The 20,816-nt window shown below is 39.7% G+C and overlaps 2 protein-coding genes across 3 annotated transcripts in view; both read right to left on the bottom strand.

The window, feature by feature from the left end:
• USP49 (ubiquitin specific peptidase 49) overlaps positions 1-20,816 on the bottom strand; it is a 56,993-nt gene that overhangs the window by 11,833 nt on the left and 24,344 nt on the right. The gene's annotated exons all lie outside the window — the stretch shown is intronic.
• The window catches only part of MED20 (mediator complex subunit 20), a 53,735-nt gene continuing 33,034 nt past the window's right edge, over positions 116-20,816 (bottom strand). The window contains exon 6 of the transcript XR_006721390.2: positions 116-19,675. The gene's annotated coding sequence lies outside the window, so the exon portion shown is untranslated. The remainder of the gene's footprint in view (positions 19,676-20,816) is intronic.

Genomic DNA, 20,816 nt, shown 5'->3' on the forward strand with positions numbered 1-20,816 from the left:
TCTCATATTGCTTCTTCAATATTGTTCATCGGAGAAGACTAATAGGCAATTTCTCCAAGGAAGAGGCTATACAACTATTTTAAAGAAAACTTTATTCTTTGGAACCTTGAGAGTCTTGTTTTTTTTTTTTTTTTTTTTCCTAATACCAATACTTAAAATTACCTAAAGGTATTTCCTCTTATAAAGTGAACTTCCTTCACCTCCATTTCTTGTCCACTTTCATTTCTGTGAGCAAATGCAGTTCTATGACTATGGGATCACCCAGAGAAGTTCTAAATCCAGCGCACTCTGAGAGGTCCCTTTAGTTGATTTTCCAGATACCTTTTTTGGCTTGGACCTACTCACAAATATGTCACAGGACCAAATTAGAGATCTTTCCCATTTTTAAACTGCCCATTCCAAATGGCAGAGGTCATGTCCTCATATAAAAAACCCTTAAATCATACAAAGGAAAGTAACCTAGATTACCTTCAATCAAGTCAGATCATGCTTTTCCTTTGAGCATTTTGAGGATTTACTTTCTACTATATTATTTTTCTAATTGTTGACTAGTTGCCAAGTGCCCTTTAACTCATTTATCCATTTCCTAACTAGATTATAGTTTCCTTCAGAGGAGATCATGTGCTGTATTTCTTTTTTTTTTTTTTTTTTATACCTTTATAATTTCAAAACTTGTGGGTGTTAAACTCTTAGTGGTCAAAGGTGTTCTGTCAGAATTACCTTCCCACACAGCCTGGAATGGTACTAAAATAACCATTTCTGTTTATTTTTGTAGGGCACAGCCAAATTAGAACACACAAAGAATGAAAAGGGAAAGAAATCAAGACATTGGCAAGTCTCAAGTTTCTCAATAATTTAATATTTTTCAAAATGTAGTTTCTGAACCACCTACCAGCATCAGAATTCCACAGGATACCTGTCATATGTACAGGTTTCTAGTTATGACCCCAAACCTGATGAAACTGACTCTGGGGAGGGGTCTAAAATCTCCATTTTAAACAAGCTTTACAGATGATTCATTTGTATATTAAAACCTTAGAACTGCTGTATTAATCCAGTAAGTTATATAGGGATGAAGAACTCCTCATAGAAATCAAAAGAAGAAGTTTATTTCTCAAGATCTTTCACTTAGACCAACATTGTCCAGTAGAACTTCCTGCAATGATGGAAACATTCTTTTATCTGCATTGTTGAATACTGCACAAACTACCACATGTGCCTACTGATTACTTGAAATGTGGCTAGTGAGACTGAGGGGCTGAACTTTTAATTTTATTTAATTTTAATTTAAATAGCCACATGTGACTAGTGGCTGCAGTATTAGATAGCACAGACTTTTAAATACATCAGGGCATACTGGTCTTTAGCTCACTACAGCCTTTCTTTTTGTTTTCTTTCTTTTGAAAGATTCAGTACTTGCTGAATCATGTCTGAATAGCCTCTTATAACTCAAAACCTGACAAATCCCCATTTTAGCCCCACAGGAGCCTTGATGTGTCTTCAGGAATTTAATTGCTACTGAGATCTTATCACATGAAACACAGCACAGCTTCAAATCCTACAAAGAGAGAGTATTTCTGTGAACAGGAGGACAACACCACAACACCCAGAACACTGATGCCTTATGAAATCAACTCGTGTGTCAGAAAAAATATGCTGGAACAACCAAAAGCCAAAATAGAAAAACACTAAAAAAACCATTCCATACCCTCTCCATGGAGAGCTGTCAAATGGAAAGGGCACTCTGGAAATTCTTTCTTCTGATTTCATTTTCTGATCTATAAATCTGCTGATCACGCACATCCTTTCCTGCAAGCCCTTTATCCATTATAAATCTGTCGCAGCAACTCACTAACCTGCCATATGGCAGACTAAATCCATTCAGGAAAACACAGGGCTACTCTGCACCTCACCACACTGATTTAACCTAGGCAGGCTAGCTTCTCTAGGGGAAAACCACATCTGATTGTGAAATGGAAATCACTCAAAAGTGACAGAAAAGCCAACACAGAAAATAGAGAATAAAGAGAACAGAATCTTGGGTATACTCAGTTCAAGAAAGACCGCATGTTTCACCCACCTCTCATACACCCTCTGACCACTTTATTTAACAACAAGGCCTAACATCCACACGCATACAGAGGAAATCTATTTTACATTTTTCTGACATGGACATCTTTTCCTTCATAATCTCCACAGGTCACAGAAGTCCTAACATTTCCACTTAAAACATATATCATCCAGTGTGACAGGCACTCAGTATCCAAAAGAGACAGACTTGCAGTGTAACTGGGAACAAACATGATGTGCCCTAACAGTTCTCCATCATTAAGGAGATAAGTAACTGTAAGTCAATGTCCTGCACACCCTGGATCAATCTGCACACAGGGAAAGCAAACCTGACAAAATATTAGCTTTTGCTTCTTTAAGTATCATAGTTTTATTTTAAAAATCTGAATCAACTGGAGCTAAAAACCATAATCAATATTTAAAAGCATTCTACTATAGTTAATATCATCAAATAGTAAAAGAAAGTAATGAAATCTTTTCAATGTTTGCCTTTTGTTCTGATGAGAAACTTCTAGATTTATCACACCATACTTTAAAAGTCTCTGTATGAGAGAGACAACTGAATACTACAAAACCTTTCAAAACTCTATAACTTGAAAATATGATCTTTTAATTGGACTATTCCAATAATTCTCAAATAGCAAATTTCTTAGCCTATCTTAAATGTGTAATGGCATCACCAGAAATAAAATTTCTGGGGGGAAAATAAAAAAACAAAAATAAGCAAAATTTAGAAAAATCTACTTGGGGGAGATTTCCACTTCTTCCCTCTTATTGTATTGATTTCTTCTCAGTTCTTAACTAAGGATAGTGAAATAATCCTGTCTGGTCTTGGTGAGACCAAGTGGCATAAATTCCAGCTTCAGAGAGAGCAGACACTATGGTAACATGCTGACAGCCTTCATTTACATAAAAGAATACTAATTACGTGGTATCGTCAACATCTGCGATTCTGCTCACTGCCATATGCGACAGTGCAGGGTATGTTAACCCTCCAACCTACTACATGTACCCTACGTCACATGGCCCACAAAACCTGCAGAGTGCTTGAAGACACAGCGAACACATTTTTACAAATAACACGTGTTAAAAATGAATTTTTAAGGGTGAGGTTAATCCTTGGCTAAGGGCGGTGTCTGTGTAGAGGGGGAGATGGCTAAAGGGGTGCAGGGTCCTCACAGCTGCCGCCCTTTCCCCTTCTCCCCTTCCCTACCATGAATGTGGGGTGGGTGGGGGTAGGGGGATGGGTGGGTGAGGACAACCTGTAGGTTAGAGACTCCCGCAGAGGCTGAATTCTCTGAGACAGGTTTAGAAGCTCTAACAAAATGTGTTTCTGGAGAGGGAGAAGGCCACTTAAGCAGCAGCTCTTGGCCACAGGCGATGATGTGCCGAGGTGCTGGGTGTGCCCGAGCCTCTTGATGTGTGACATCACTCATTTGGTGTCAGAAATCAAGCGCTGATGTTCAAGAATGAGTCTGTCTAATCACGTGTTACAGCAGATTTAAGGTTATGTCCGCATGATAAAGTTTCTCTCACTGGCGTTAGGATCTGCTTTCTTCAGTGAACAAGGAGTAGAGTTCATCTAGGCAGCCAGCCTGCACACAACCCTGATTTGCTACCGAGCAGGGTGATGACAAAGACTACCATCGCAGTACGAATGCTGTGCTCTGCGCCAAATCCCAACTTGTCTAACTGGAGTATGAGCCAGTGTAAGCCCTCTGTACCTTCGGTCTCTGCTCATTTTGTTTACCTCCTTCCCCTCCAGCTGCAAATATACCCAAGTCTCTCCTGTCTAAAAAACAGACCCAAGTTTGCCCTGTCTCTAGACTATCCTTGACACTATTTTTAGGCTCTTTCTCCTTCTACCTACTTTATTTCTGGCAAGAGTAATGTGCAGCTCCATCTTCCTCACAACTCGCTCCTTAACACCTTCATTTCACAGAAACTATTTGCTCAAAGGCCTTTGCAAATTCTTTAGAGCTGAGTTCATCAGCCTTTTCTCAGTCCCCATCCACATCTGTTCTGCCTCTGTCATTGAACATGCACCCTCGGCTGCATTTTAGGCTACTGTTCTCTTCTGGTTTTCTTCCTACGTCTGTAAATATACCTTCTCTGTTTTCACACGTGTGTGTCTCTTCCTTGAAATGCAGACTCTCCTTAAGGTTCTGTCCACAACTTTCTTCTCAGTGATTTCACCTGTCCCTAGAACGTCAAGTAGCATTTCTATTCACTAATGTATTTTCATTTCCACAAACATTTTTTTAAAACAACTTTATTGAGATATAGTTGACACACCAAAAAATTCACTCATTTAAAGCACACAACTCAATACTTTTTGGTACATTCACAGAGTCCCACAAATAGTTTTGAATATAAAATCTTTCCATTTCATTGCAGAGGCTGTCTCAGGCCATTTTCACATTCTGATACCTGCATCACGGTATGCTACTAGTAATGCTATTTGCAGGATGAAGCTTCTGAACGTGTTTTGCACTTGTTTGTCTGTTTGGTATCAGTGATGATCATGTACTGAGCTATACACACGGTTTCATCCAAGTCTCCTGGTGATCAAGACTTGTAAGATGACGGACAGGGAGTTAAGGAGATGCCATCTGTGGAACAAAGCTAAGCTAGCTGGCCTTCAAGGGATCAGACTTTTTGATTCATTAATCTAATACTCTTGCCAAAGAGGTTTGTGCCTAAAACCTAATCTCTTTTTCCAGAAGGATAGTAGGCTGGGGGCAAAGTGGCCAAAGAAGACTGAGCATATTAAATTCAGAGAAATACTGAATATACTGGGAGTGTGTGCGCTTGTGCGCACACACACACACACACACACACACACACACTCACACACACACTCACACTTAGAAATGTTACCTGTGACTCTGCAGAGAAGCGGCAGACAAGAGTGGAGGATAACCAGGCTGGCTGTGTAAGGATTCAACAGGTCTGCTTCAGAGCTAAGTAATTTGTGCTGCTTCCAGATCAAAGGGGCCAACCTGCTACAACCTTGTGCTGTTTAAGTATGATCTCCCTGACAAGCTACTGTTAAGCAAGGTCTAAACTAAAGGTTCCCTCTTCTACTCCACTGCCACATTGAAAAATTCTCTCTCTACCTCTGAGAGAATCAGGGTTACCCTTCAAATATCTGACCACCAAAATCATGGTTTGTCCCTGCAGTATGCCTCCAAACAGTTATGTTCTCTACAGCAGCCAGACAGTCATCAAAAATGTATACATGTCAAAGTGTATATATATGTCAAAATTTCTTGAATTGTGCCCTTTAAATATGTGCAGTTTATTGTATGTAAATTACACCTCAATATATTAAAAATTACACAGAAACACCTACACACACAAGTGAGTAATTTATCCCTAATGAAATAATGGATCTAGGCAGTAGCTCCTTAAACTACTAGGTGAAAGCTGACAGGAAACTTTACAATGGATGGTTAAGGCTGATAGCACTGGACTCTGCTAATCAATTTTACATTGAAAGTAGGACAACCAGATATCACACGCTTCCCTGATACAGCGCAACAAGAGGCTCACAGCAGCAGTATCCATAAAGTATGCTTGCTAAGAGAACTGAACCCGCGTCCAGCAAAGTCTTTGGATCTAACACCAGGTTATAAGTAATGTAGGAGATAGGAACATGCTACCATAAGGCTGCAATTAGCCAAATCACCAAATCAGAGTGTGGCAAATGCTACAGGATCAATGACCTAGAGTCTTTAATAAACAAATGACATGAAGGAAAAATGTGGGGGTGGGTGGATCTGCTATCAATTATAAGAAATCTAGAAACATATCAACCAAATGCAATGTGTGGTTCTTATTTAGATATTGATTTTTCTTTTCTTTTCTTTTCTTTTGTTTGTTTTTTGGGAGGGGAAGTAATTAGGTTTATTTATTTATTCACTCATTCATTCATTCACTTTTTAAAGGAGGTACTGGGGATGGAACCCCGGACCTTGTGCGTGCTAACATGTACTCTACCACTCAACTATACCCTCCACCCCCCAAGATCCTGATCTGAACAAAAAAGTATAAAAGATATTTTTGAGGTAACTGGGGAAAATGCTTTAAAATACTGTTTGCCTCTACCCTATGCCACTCTATTTTTTAGCAGTTTCACTGAGGTAGAATTGACATACAATGAACTACATATATTTAAGGTGTACAACTAGATACCTTTTGACGTATGGAATATACTTGTGAAATCACCACGACCAAAATAAAGAACATGTCCCTCAGCCCCCAAAGTTTCCTGTCCCTTTGTAATCCTTCCTCCAGCCTCCCTCTCCACCACCTCTGGTCCAAAACTAGAGAAATTTAAACATAGACTAAGTATTAGGGAACTCTAAGTAATTATCAGCTTGATGTGATGGTGGTACTGTGGCTGTATCTTTTCAGTCTTTCTATGTTAGAGACATCTCTGAAATATTTACAGGTGAAATATTATGATGTATGGAATTTGCTGTAAAATACTCTAGGGGGAAAATGTAGCAGGAAGAGAGATGAAACAAGATTGTCAAAACATTCATAATAGTTGAAGCTGATTGATGGGCACATGGAGTTAATGAACTATTCTCTTTATTTTTGTATATGCTTGAAAAGTTCCATAAAAACATTTTAAAGACAAAGAAAGCAAACAATATATATTCTCTGATAGCAAAAGAAAACCTTAAGATATGAACCATTCACCAACTAGACAAGTTGTGAGACATCTGTCATTTTACCTCCCCACCAGCCACGACACACCCAGTCAAAGCAGTGTCAGTCACAGATCGCTTGCATAGTCCTTGGGTCTGGGCCTCAAGTACACCCTTTAGACTCAGGTGGCGACAGCTTTGCAGCCCCACAAAATTTCTTTCAAAAACTTCACCAGAATTTGGCCCACAGAAATTTCCTGAGTATCTTTGTCTTTTGGGGGCACAAAGTCACTTTAGTCATCTGTTGAAATGTACTTGCTTAGTCTAATGCTCTCTTTCTGAAACTACCTTCTTCATTAGGAAAGAAAGTCTCTTAATTTTTTTTTTTTTTTTTTTTTGCAATTCTGCTTCTTCCTCACTAACTCTGATCATCCAGGTGGCAAGGAGCACATCCTATACCTTTCTGAGGTTCACTGTAGTCACAGCCAACAGTAGTAAAAAATTATGTTTTAAAAAATCCAAATATTTCTGTCTGACTCCAGTCAGATAAAGGTTACTCCCAGGCCATGTGATGTCTGGCAAAGCAAAATTGGGCCACACAGATCCAGTACAATATTCACAAACATTGACCGACAGGTTGTATTCCAGCTGAGAATCTGGAATACATATTCTCATAGAAGCAATGCTGCGAATAGCACTCGGCCCAGTTAAAGGGCCTACTTGGCCCGTCACGTAGCCTTGCCATCGTCCCAGAATACTAGTGCTATCACAACGGAAGCTAACCATCAAATGCACTATTCTGAGAAAATTAATTCAAAGTTTCAACGTGAAATGCCAAGAACTACTTTCCCAGCTGCGACCCAGGCAGTGAGACTGGGAATCTCCCTCCTCCCACTTTCCCCACATGGCTGAAGAGGGCTTTCCACACATGGCCATTTGTATGGAAGACACACATATACGTTAGGAACTGCCTGCAGAAGGAAAAAAAGGAACAATTTCTGTGAATAGAAAATAAATCTGACTAGAATTTACAAATGGATCGTCAGGATTAGATGCCAGCATTCGTGATTTCAGCAGCTGTTCTAAGGAAAGGAAACCCCATCATTCTGATGTCCTGTTTCTTAAAATGACAGCAGTATATTTACTCCTGTGCCTTCTCCAACAATACACCAAAGCACATCTGTCGGGACGGAGGTCCATCATACTTTGCATGAATGGAGACACAACTTATGAGCACTTTATTTCAAGAGCAAAGAAGACAAATCTCCAAAAAGAAGAAGCTAAATACAAAGAGGTATTTGTTACATACACACAAAAGGAGAAAACTGGAGGCTACAAAGAAAACACTCAGGCACTTTAATTGAGAACAGGCCAAATAAATTATAAACTGGTCATATAACTGAAACCACCAGTAGTTTTTTGTTTTGTTTTTTAAAGAGGCAGGCCTATGTGTACAATTCAAAATACGTATATGAAAAAAGAAAAGGCATAGAATGGTGTATGTAATACGCCATTAAAACTGAAAAAACTACACAGGCACAATCTCTCTCTCTCTCTCTTTCTGTCTCACATGCAATTAAGAGGATAAACAAGAAACTGGTAACACCACATGCCCTGCGGTAGCAAACTGGGCGTGAAGATGGGAAAAAAACTCAGTCATCAACATTTATACCTTTGGGAGAAAAAAAATCACGTGTTATCTATTTTCAAAAAGGATACAGCACTGAGGAGACTATTTCAATAATCTTAAAAATTCAGGCATCAGCAAGATGACTGACCATAAGCACAGAGCATATATGGTTTATTACGTCTTTATTAGAAAAAAGGATTTAGGGACAGGCAGTCTAATGGTATTTATGGCATACGGAGAACCTAAGGGATTATATTCTAGAAGCACCAATCAGTGCAAAAGGAACCCGCTCCCTTCTCCACAAGCTTACCACCAGAGTGCAGACCTCTTCGGCTTGTTGCAAGGGGCTATAGAGCAGAGCCTCAGTTGGTAAGGGTCAATCACTGGAAATTTCACATCAGCCAAGGTACCAAGGTAATTTCTACTTTGCTTCCCCGGGGGGGGGGGGGCACTACCGAAAATTGTCAATAGAAGGGAAATCTGTGGGCAGATTCCTTCAACTCTCAACAGGATCTTCCTTTCCTTTATGGACAGTTTCTAATGTTCTTCCAGCTTACTGGTCAGCAAAATCTCTTTCTTAGTACTCACCAGTGCCTATGAAGGAATGTGAGAGTAAGAGTGTGGGTATGTTTTGGGATGTGAAGCTGGATGATGGAGGACCCCTCCCTCCATACCACTCCAAGTATCAGAGGTACACTAGAAGCCTCGGTTTCTCAAGTCTGTAAAATTAGGGAGCAGTAAAAGAGTTGTTCTGAGGGAGACTCAAATGAGATGGCCGTGGAACTGTACTGTGACAGTGACTGACTCTAAACAAAGTACTGGCTGACTTGCCCACCTTGTCACTCATCCCCCAAAAGCTACTTCTGCTTTCCCCGGGCCTAGGGTCGGGCTGGCTAATTGAGCAGCTTACAGTAACCGACTGTCTGGTCTTGACTTTACCCAGACAGTTTCATCTTTTAAGGCATTCATTCTGAAATTTCTTAAACAAGAAATTGGAGGATATTTTTATATTAAAAATGAGAAAAATCACTACCCTTCCAAACAAATTAAAGAGTTTTATTATTTATTATCTATTTCTCTTAGGTCTTTAAAACATGTTTAATAGCATCACAGCACAAGGATAGTAAAAGTCCTATTAAGATGTTAAAAAAACAAACCCAGAGCACCATAAAATGCTGGCCATATAACTGAAACTGGCTCACACTCTCCAGCGGGGGTATGCCCACTGAATACTTACAGGTCCAACAGAGTGTGCTGCATGGCAAAAATATAAAAGGGGCCTTCTTTCAAATAAGGCATAGAAGGCATTTCAAAGACGTGAACTGTGCATGAACCCTCATCTCTCGTATAAGAATAAAGCAGAAGTACTTCTGGGAACTCAACTGTAGTGAGCTGGCATGAGCGAACAGAAGGCCTGTGCACACCCAGGCAACGAAATTCATGTAGTTTAAATCCCTAAGTCCCGGCTGCCTCTTCCCCTATTTTAAAGCCATCAGCCTTCTGGTCTGCCGGTGAGTCCCACCATTTGGATCAAGGCACTGACATCCTCATTAAAGGTAAATATAGAATTTTGTAAGGGAAACACATAAAGCCATTCAATTGCTAATGATTAAGTGCAGATTAGTTTACCATAGCAGGAAGCTGAAAGCAGGATGCTGAGGGACAGGACACTGCATAGCTAAATGCAGTAAGGAAGAAACTAAAGAGTGAAAGAAAAGTATGAATCAGGGCCTGAGACCCTGCAGAAAACTTGAGCCTTTAGGGGTATTGGATATCAGGGAGGGAGATCCCTAAGAAACATGAGAACATTGAATTCATTTTTCCTGCGTCCTTCCCATGCTGCCTGTAGTAACTACGCTGAATGTTGTCCATACCCATCAAGTCATATTACCACTCAGATATAATGAAACAAGGCATGTATGTGATTCATTAAGCGTAGCTTTGAACACATACGAATAACTAGAAAAGTAACTACTCTAAAGTTAAACTTTTCCTTTCTGAACATGTGCTGAGTCTGACATCTCAGTAAACTTCAGCTTGTTATTTTTAAGTCATGGTCACTAATAGCCAATAGCCAAAGGTCAAGTCCCCATCAAACCACCCAACTCGGCTACAGTCAATTTATCAAAACATGTATATTATCACTATACCTATCACTCACACAAGAACGTACCAGAATTAATAAGAACTAAACTGCTTTAAAGGAACTATCAGAAAAAAAAAGACATCTAATATTGGCAGAAGCAAAATAGTAGATTTACAAATTCCAAGAGACCAATCAACAGACCTCTAAGGGACCATTTTATGTATTACTAATTCTAAGAGGCCAGCTTATGAGTCTGCCAGTAAAGAAAATGTCTCACAGAACTGATCCCCATATGACCTGGACTTTAATGGAAAGGGGGGCAGGATCCATTAAGGTGCCGATGCCATGGAATAGGTATAAGTAATAAGGTATCTTCACTCTGTGATCATACATGGCAATGATATAAAATGTCTCCAAAACTGCAGATAATGTTTTATATTCTGAGATTGAAATTCAGAAGAAGAAAACTGAGTGGACACAATAATCCATCTGTTAAAAACACCAAAATCTTGAGGTCTGAGTGACTATGGAGTTCTGGTGACCCCCAAGCCCAATCAGTGTGAGCCAGGTATAACCTCAGAGAGCCAGGAAGAATACATCTGTCAATGACTGTCAGCCTGTGCGTGACCACAGACCGGAGGCCAGCAATGTGAGGGGGCGTCCTCAGGGCAATAATTAGGCAGTGCTCCTTCCACACAGCCGAGGAGGGGAGGTCCCCCAATTCGTAAATACAAAAAATGAGCCTGGTGATCTCACATATAGGCCTGATACCATTCGTCACTATAACCATTCAGCAGACTCGCTTGGCACTGATTCCTTCCACAGAGAACCAAAATGGATTTTCCATGTAGCTCGCCTTCAGGAAGAGAATACAGTAACCAGCAAATTCAAGTATTGGTGTGCTTACCAGTTAGATTTCTCACTGTAAGTGAATCTTTGCTCTGATTATTTTGACCGCGTAAGCCAGTTCCAAAGAAGCTGCTCAATATATCTTGTTCTCACAACTGAGAAACTGAACATTTAAAGTCTAGACCCTAGTTACGACTTCTCTAAGGCAATGCCACTGGGGGGCATGGAGTGCAAAGCCAGCTGGCTGGCATGCTCAGGGTGGCTCTCTATTTAGGATCTCTCCAAGCAGAACACATCTGGACAAAATTTGGGTGGGACTTGATACTTTTTGTTATTTTTATAATTAACTGGCATCATAAATAATTAAATCAATTACAATTATTAAACACATACTTCATGCAAGCACTGCTCTAAAACAATACATATTGTTTATTCTTCATGACAACTTGATGAGATGATTTTTAACCCCATTTTAAGTATCTTTAAACAAATAAAGAGGCTCAGAAAGACAAAGAAACCTCTCAAGGTGACACTGCTAGCACCTGGCTGAGCCGCACTATAGATTCCAAACCTTGCTCTTCACCCAGTGTCAGTGATCACTGTTCAAGTTTTAGATTTATACAGTCTGATGAAATGGCATCTCACTGTTTTAGTTTGCATTTTCCTGATTACTAGACTCAGGTTGAACATCTTTTCATATATCTGTTGGCCATTTTGTTTTTTTCTCTGTGAACTGACAAAACATAGACTTACCACTACACCTACCACTCACATAAGAACTTACCAGAACCAATAAGAACTAAACTGCTTTGACTGCACTATCAGGAGAAATCTAACACTGGCAGCAACGAAATAATAGGTATCACCTATTCCAAGAGCTCAACTAACCTTTGACTGTTTTTTGATTGGGTTGTTCGTCTTTTCCTTATTAAATGATTGGAGTTCTTTATATATTTTGGACACAAGGCCTCTGCTGTTAGATGTGTCGTAAAAATCCTCTTAGCCTGTGGCTTGTCTTTTGTGTAAGGTATCTTTTCTTATGGACAAGATTTATAGTTAATGCAATCATGTGATATACCATTTATAATTTTATACTTTATGAAATCCTTTCTTATCTCAAGATAAGAAAGATTTTCTCTTGTAGTTTCTCCTAAAAAAAAAGTTCTAAAGTTTTACACTTAATGCCAATATCCACACTGATATCCACATGCAAAGGAATTAATCTTATCTTACACTGTATACAAAAATTAACTCAAAATGGATTAAAGACCTAACTGTAAGACCTGTAACTATACAATTCCTAGAAGAAAACATAGAGGAAAATCTTCATGTCACTGGACTTGGCAATGATTTCTTGGATATTATACCAAAAACACAGGCAACAAAAGCAAAAATAGAGAAGTAAGACTACATCAAACTAAAAACTTTTGTGCATCAAAGGACACAATCAACAGAGTGAAAAAGCAACCTACAGAATCGGAAAAAATATCTTCAAATCATGCATCTCATAAGGGGGTTAATATCCAGAATATATAAAGAACTCCTATAGCTCAACAAGAAAAAAATCAAATAACCTAATTTAAAAAACCAAGTAACCTAATTTAATTTAAAATCTAGTGTGCAAAGGACATGAATAGACATTTCTCCAGAGATGATATACAAATGGCTACCAAGCAATGAAAAGATGCTCAGTGTCACTTATCGTCAGAGAGATCCCCATCAATGAATGAACAGATAAACAAACTGGTGTATACATACAATGGAATATTATTCAGCCTTAAAAAGGAAAGAATTCTGACACATGCTACAACATGGATGACTCTTAAGGACACTATGCTAAATGAAATATGGCAGTCACAAAAAAAGAAAAATACTGTGTGATTCCACTTATATGAGGTACCTAAAATAGTCAAATTCACAGAAACAGAAAGTATAATGGTAGTTACCAGGGGCTGGACAGAGGGGGAAAAGGGTATAGAGTATTAGATCTGCAAGATTAAGAAGTTCTGGAGATCTGTTTCATAACATTGTGAATATACTTAACACTATTGAATTGTACACTTACAAATGGTTAAAATGGTAATTTTGCTTTTTACCACATTTTTACCATAACTGGATAAGATGGTAATTTTATGTGGTTTTTCCCAAACTTTTTTTTTTTTTAAGGAAAAGCATTTAGACATTTGTTCAACACAAATGAGACCTGTGACCTCAGAGTTTGTAGTCTCATAGGGAAAATGAGAACTAAACACAGAGAACCTGGAGAGGTAAGGGCACCTTGTTAGGCTGCCAAAGCAAACACTCAAAGCTTTACTAAGAAGCAAGGTAAACTACAGTTCAACTGGTATATTCCTCAACATGCTTCCAACTGATATGACTGATGCAATCATTTGGGAGTTCATTCTACTCCAAGGTAATTTCTTCTAACCCAAACAGGATCCAAACCCACCAGTCCAGGTTAATACATTCCCCAACTACTCTTTAGACCAATAATTTCACTGGCCGGGTAAGACTCCTATCTGTTTTGTTCTTGGGAAATGTTGTTCGTTACATCTCTCCAATGTTCTTGGTGTGAAATGTCCTTTCTCCTACGGTGATGATAACAGATGGCAGTTTGGGTTGGAGTATGTATGCGCATTTTATAGATATATGAAATTAACAACAACAAAAAAATCTAGGAACCACTGTTTTAGATAAAGTCCTCTTAGACCAAAGCCTTGGAGGGACTTTTAACCTTATGAATCTATAATTCTAAATGTCATAGTCCTCTAGCGAAGGACTATAATCCTAGAGAAGGTAATTAATTGCCAACACCAGTGTTGGGCTCTTGGCTATAGTTTCCTTTTGCATAGCACTATTTCCTTACTAAAAGCACTTTTATTATTTCATTTTCTGCTTCCTACATCTCTGTAAAATAGTAATGGTCCATATTTTTAGTGTGTCATTTACAAATAAACTGGGAGGCAGTATAGCATGGTGATTGAAAGTCCAAGCCAAGCTGCTTGGGTTAGAATTCTAGCTCAGTCCTTATTAGTTATACATAGCCTTGGGAAAATAATCTCTCGGGCCCAAGTTTCCTTATTTGTAACATGGGAACAATAACAGATTCTATCTCATAGGGCTGCTGTGAGAATTAAATGAGTTAGCATATGTAAAATGTTTACAGCAATGCCTGGCACATAGTCAGAGCTCAAGAAATGACAGTCAGTATATAAAGTGACCCTGTGACTTGCTCTAGATCATAAACTGGCAGTGCCAACAAATTTAAGACTATGACTACCTTGCTCTCTGTGGAGATTCTTCTTCTACTTGACCCACGTAGGTCAAATGTTCCAAAGATAAAGTATAGATATTACTCTTGTCTCTTCTCAGTCACCTTAAGTTAGGTTCCTGGACCCAGTTCAACGTGTGTACATGTGGAGGCTTCCCCACACCAATAAACAATTCTCGGGTAGTAACAGAGTGTCTGAGAATTCAATTCAATTCTAACACTATCTACTCAGAGATAAAATTATACTCCACAGGTAAAGGGCTCAGTCCTACAAAACCACCTCCACTTCACACAGCAATCGCAAGCCAGGTTGTTGCCTGTGCTTCTGACCAACTGGTTATAAATCAGAGGTTCCCAATGACTCCCTCTTTGGGTTCGATTAATTTGCCAGAATGGCTCAAAGAACTCAGAAAGACCTGTTTACTCACTAGATTACCAATTTATCACAAAGGATTTTAAAGGATATGAATCAACAACCAGGGGAAGAGATACACAGGGCGAGGTCCCAAACAAAGGGACTTCTGTACCTGTGGAACCTGGGGCCCTGCACAGTGTCACCTAGAAGCATTCTGGTTCCCCCAAAGTGAAAGCTCGCGGAATCCTATCCCTTTGGGTTTTTATGAAGGCCTCATCACATTGGCATGATTGATTAAATCATTGGCCATTGGGAATGGATTCAACTTCAGGCCCCTCTCCCCACCCCTCAGGTCAGGGGGTGAGACTGAAGGTTTCTACCCTCTACTCACAGGTCTGCTCCACTGGCAATCAGCCCCCTCCTTAGGTGCTTTCCAAAAGTCACCACATTAACATAACAAAAGACACCTTGATCATTCAACACCAAAGAAATCCCAAGGGTTTGGGGAACTGTGGGCCAGGAACTGTGGACAAAGGCAAAAATATATGAGAAATACATCCTGGTCATCAGAATGACAATATAAATCACAATATTGCACTCTTCAAGTAGAATCCAACTGTTGAGTTTCTCACAATCCAATCCTGCCATTTTAATGCTGCAGGTTTGTTTACAATTTAAAACTACCTTCTTTCAGTTTTCATATGAAAAATGTTTGCACAACTCAAAAGTTGACACACTTAAGGCTTTAAGAACTTGTAATGTTAATAAGCTCCACCATTTCCTGCAGCTTCTCTCTCAAGCATGCTTTCTGAAATTCCTAAGTAACTGCTGTGTGATGAGTTGAACAGAGATAACTCAAGCAGAAAAGGAAAAAAAAAAACACTTTGAAGACACACTAAAGCAAAACTTCAAATGACACAGAATCACTGCGGACTCAGAGAAATCACAGCAGCAGATAAACCTAGGGAGCCATCCATGAGCACCTGGAGTATTTCTTTCCGGAGAGAGGATGGCAGGTGCACACCATGCCAAACTCGGCACACAGTCTGCAGCTGCAAATCATGGACCAGCTAAGGCAGCTGGTGGGGACCCACTGGCTAGATAGCATTACTGGCCAGTGAGTGTCATCTTCAGCTACAAAGGCTAAGGTATAGCTCATTACATCTGTATTCTTCAACTGGTTATTTATCTCGGTGCTAAAATGACAGTTAGCCTCGAGGCATGTTTACCCATCTGCCTCAAAAATAAAAATAGAATCATACACAAAGGGAAAACACACAAAAGGCTTAATGAAATTTATAGAGTCCTATGATAGATTATCTCCTTTCAATCCTCTCTGTACCTTCCTATAGAAAACTCCTATAAAATCTGAGAGCAAAGTTAAATATGTTTTCATCAAGTCTGAACGTAGGTGTTTTTTTTTTTGTTTGTTTGCTTGCTTTTACTCTGAGTAGCCACTCTTCCTCCACAGGGCCACGTGCTTCAGGAGAAGCTAACCCCAGCACTAGCTCCAGGGGTGGGGCCAGTGAGGTCTCACCTAGTTTGTGCATGGCACTCCCTGGCAATGGTCACAAGTCCAGCAGTGGGCACGTGGCCTAGGCTTGCCAATCAAATCGAAGGGAAGGACATAATCAATGTGTAGGGGGGAGGTATGCTCTTAGTGCTGCCATCTGTCAGCTGTCTTTTTCACACTACTTGAATTTTGCTGGCTTTTCCTAAGTTGAATAATTTTATATTGTATCCTGGACATTTTGAATATTATGAGATCCTGCATCTCATTTAAATTCTAAGGAAAATGTTGCTATTGATTCTTGTTTTAGTGAGCAATCAACCGGGTTGGATTCAGGTCAAAAATCCCAACCAACCCTTCTGTGAGGTATGATTTAACTATCAGTTCCACACTCAGAGCCTTTGTAGAGGTATTTGGATCTGCCTGGCATGAGTACTACCCAGTGGCCAGTCTAGGACCCAAACAGTGATTTATCTCATAGTTCAATTTTAACAGTTTTTGGTATGCTGTTGAGGATCAGATCCATGCACGTGCTGCTGGGGGTGAACCATGAGTTCGCAAACAGCTCTTCGGGGTTGTTTTCCTGAGCTCCCCTACCAGGTACTTTCCAGTTCCTTAGAGCTTCCCTTTTCTGTCTTCCAGCCAGAAAGATGGGGCTTTTGTTATTGCATTCTATCCCATATTTTGAGGGCTAGACAGCAGGAAGACAAAGAAGAGAAAGAAAACAATGATGAGTCCCTTTTAGGACTGCAGCTTCTCCAACCAGAGAAGAAGGTCCCCTCCCTGAGGAGTCTTTGGCATCTGGGACCGCTGCCGCCATCACTGTCAGCACCAGCAGCGTAAGGTGGATGGCCTGGGGCCTGGGGCCTGAGAAAATGGGGGGACATTTTTTAAAGGAAGGGGTTTCAACCCCTCTTTCTCTGAGTGTCAGAAGTCTCCTTTCCCACTCAAGACAAAGCTAGAGGGTTTATCCTGCAGCTCTCTCTTTCCCTGGCTGCCGCCCACTTCCAGGTTTGGGCCGCATTCAGTGCAGGCCAGGGGACACGTGGTGGCACTTCAAATCCTGGTCTTCCGTAATCCGCTGGCTACTACTGACTTTTCAGAGTCCTCAAATTGCTGTTCCCTCCAGATTTTTAGCTGCATTCAGTGTGAGAGACTGGGCAGAGGGTGCTTACTCTGTCTCATCCAAACATGGAACTCTCCAGAGGCTATCTTTAAATGTAGTAGTCATGTATGATTACAGCATGTTTTACTAAAAAAACTGAAAATTCATCAATCCATAGGTATTTTTTTTTTAGGATGAGGTTCAAGTAGAGTTTTAGGTTAAAAAAAAAAGTAACTTGGTTTATAGAAAAAATATTAAGTAACTCTACAGATGTTACCGGAATGTGGTAAAAACCATGCAGTGGTATACAAATGTCAGAAGTTTGAGAAATACTGTTCTACAGAATAGAAGCCACTTTATTTTTAATGCTATTTCTATATAGCTCTATTGTTATAATAGCATCAGTATTTTTCATTATAAATTAACATAAACTACATGTGAACCTGCTTATATTATTTGCTTTACTAACTCACTTGTAGTTGTGTGCTTCTGGCTACTAGTCTACAGAACACTGGGAAGGAACAGGAAGGTCATTCAGGACCTGTAAACAAAGCTTTCCTAGGGAAGACGGGTCTGAGGGGCTCCAAAAGGCCAGAAGGTAGAAGGGAGTGTTACACACGAATTAGGCAGAAAGTAAAGAAGGCATGGACTCAGAAGTTATGTTCTTTCAGAAATTTGCCAAGGGAGTGGATGGAGGCTGATGAGAGGCTGTTGCTCCTGGCCTGGCTTTGGGCCCCAGACCTCCCAGCTGGGAACCCTGCAGCTGTGCCTGCCTGGCCAATGCCACTCACTACCAGGATGTCTGGGCCATCCATGGGTAGCAGCGAGGGCCACAATGGGAGATTCCGGCAAGGAACAACACAATCCCAACAATCTACCCCAACTCCTTCACAGCTTGATTGTAAATTAGTCCAACCCTCCTAAGAACTGGTCTCCCAAAATATGAATGGACCCTTCTGATACCACATTCTCCTTCAGAGTGCGTCACTGGACAAAGTCCTGCTAAGTGTTATCAGAAAACCCACCCAGCTTCACCATTCTGTGACATCTGAAGCTGGAGAAAGTGGTAAAACTGTCCAGACTACCCTCAGGTTTACATACATTGAAAACTACTGAGATGAAGCTCCCCTCTAGGAAACATGCTCCCAGGAAAATCTAAAAGATAATAATGTTTCAGGCATTAAAAAAAAAAAATTATTAGCATTATAGGCAGAAGAAAACCTTGATATGGTGATGATCTTTACTTCAGTGACAGCTGTGAAAGAAAAATTAAGTGAAATGGCAGATCAAATAAAAACTGTAAGAGAAGATGAAAAGAAACAAAAGAAGCAGTAGAAGGAGCAGGAAAGCAATTATTTCAAGGCACTCCTGTTACAACTGAGAATTCCTTAAGTTGGAAGGCCAAGTTTGATGCAGAACTCTTGGACATTAAAAAGATTAAAATAATCTTTAGAGACAATTTTCGGTCATTTACATTTTGCATGTCAGTTTCTTTTTCCATTAATATTCTAATGGTGTTCCCAATCATCTGCATCTGGAAATGGCTGAAGTTGGTGAGTGATATGAAAGACATCTAGCCGCTGAGTAGGAGTCTGATGGTCACATTAGTTAACCTTCCAGTCATCTTTAAGTGACTCGATCTAATGAGCCAAGTAATCTCTTTCTGTGTAAAAGTCTATTAAACAAGTTACAGGGTCTTGGGAGCAACTCACCAGGCAATGAAAATCTCACACATATATGGACATTTTTCTTCAAATAATAAAAAACAATTAGAATAAATCTAACAGTTGGTAATGAATTTTTTTTAAGTTAAATTTCTTGACAAAAGCGGCACTAACTTTGAAAACAAAACAAGATTAAAACAACCACAGTAAGGGTAACCGGACAGGCCCACCTTTATTGCTTTATTGGGGTTCCAGGTAAAATTTAAAATTTGAAAAAATCCCAAACCATTTGGTGCCCCCCTTTTAAAAAATCAATAAATCACAAAATGTCAAGCAATTCCCATTCTATCCTCAGTACTTGTCATTGAGAAACAGCAGACAGAGCTCAACATCCACAGTAGCGACCATGAACTCTGAGACTCCCCTGAAGAGGGAGCTGTGACCACTGCAAAGGACTCCCAGGCTGGGATGGAAGCTCTGTGAGGGGAGAGATGCTCAGTTAATACTGAAAAATAAAAGGCTGTACTGAAAGATCCTTTTGGTCCTCCCAAAGTTGGGAGTAACCAACACAAAGAACATTCTGAATTTTGGACATATCAGTGGAGTCACTGGCAAGGTTGGATGGTGTTCCTTCTTAAAACCAAACCCTCCTTTCTCCTTTAAGAGCACCGTGGCTTTCTGGCCCACACTGGGGTCACTGTAATGTTCTGATGTAGAAACAAACCGCAGTAATTCTCACTTTAAATCTAGTGAAAAGAGTGGCCTTATTTTACATTTTTGCAAATCTTTTTAATGTCTGGAATAAGGAAGACAGTTCGATTCTGCTATCTGTTTCTGTACTCAGTTGGTTGCACATCAACCATGTTTTAGTATTGTTATGAAAATAGTTTTGACTTCTGAAAGAATCTCAAGCCTTTAAGATACTGTTGTAGAAGATATGTACACTAAGAGCCACAACTTTGATGAACATTCAGAAGGGATGCTCAAAAAAAGATGGAGAGAGGAGAGAGTCTGACTTTACAGGAAAGCCAAGACATTTTATCAGTACTTGTTGTTACTTTAAATGTTGTTTACTCTTTGTACTTCACAGTATTTCAACAGGAAATGAATTGCTATATGAAGAAAAGCCAGTGTCTCTCTGACAAGACAAACCTCAGAACAAAAACCACATACTATAACTCCTTCCAGTTCCTACATAAATGTCGATTGTTAATTTACATTTACTTTTCAGACCATCACTTATAAGTGACATTCTAATTATAAGACCCATAAGTCACCTTCCTCCTGTCACTTCTCTTGTACAACTTCCTGCTGACTGTCATTCAAATATTATTTAATAGGACAAAAGAGCAATTTCCAATTACCAATCAGTTCCAAACTGCTGCACAGTTCAATCTTTGTGTCTGCACATTTCTACAAATAGCAACGAAATGGTAATCTACAAATCAATTCACCTCTAAACATGTACTGGTCCTTAGCTAGATTCAGGTGATTTCTATCTACTACAGCTTGTAATGAAGCAAAATGGTTAAGCATGGTCAAGAACATAATTATTTATGAATCTCACGTCATCTTACATCATTATTTTCCCCAAACTTAAGAAGATACATGATTTCAA

The sequence above is a fragment of the Camelus bactrianus genome, chromosome 20, assembly GCF_048773025.1.
Source record: "Camelus bactrianus isolate YW-2024 breed Bactrian camel chromosome 20, ASM4877302v1, whole genome shotgun sequence".
Classification (NCBI taxonomy): domain Eukaryota; kingdom Metazoa; phylum Chordata; class Mammalia; order Artiodactyla; family Camelidae; genus Camelus; species Camelus bactrianus.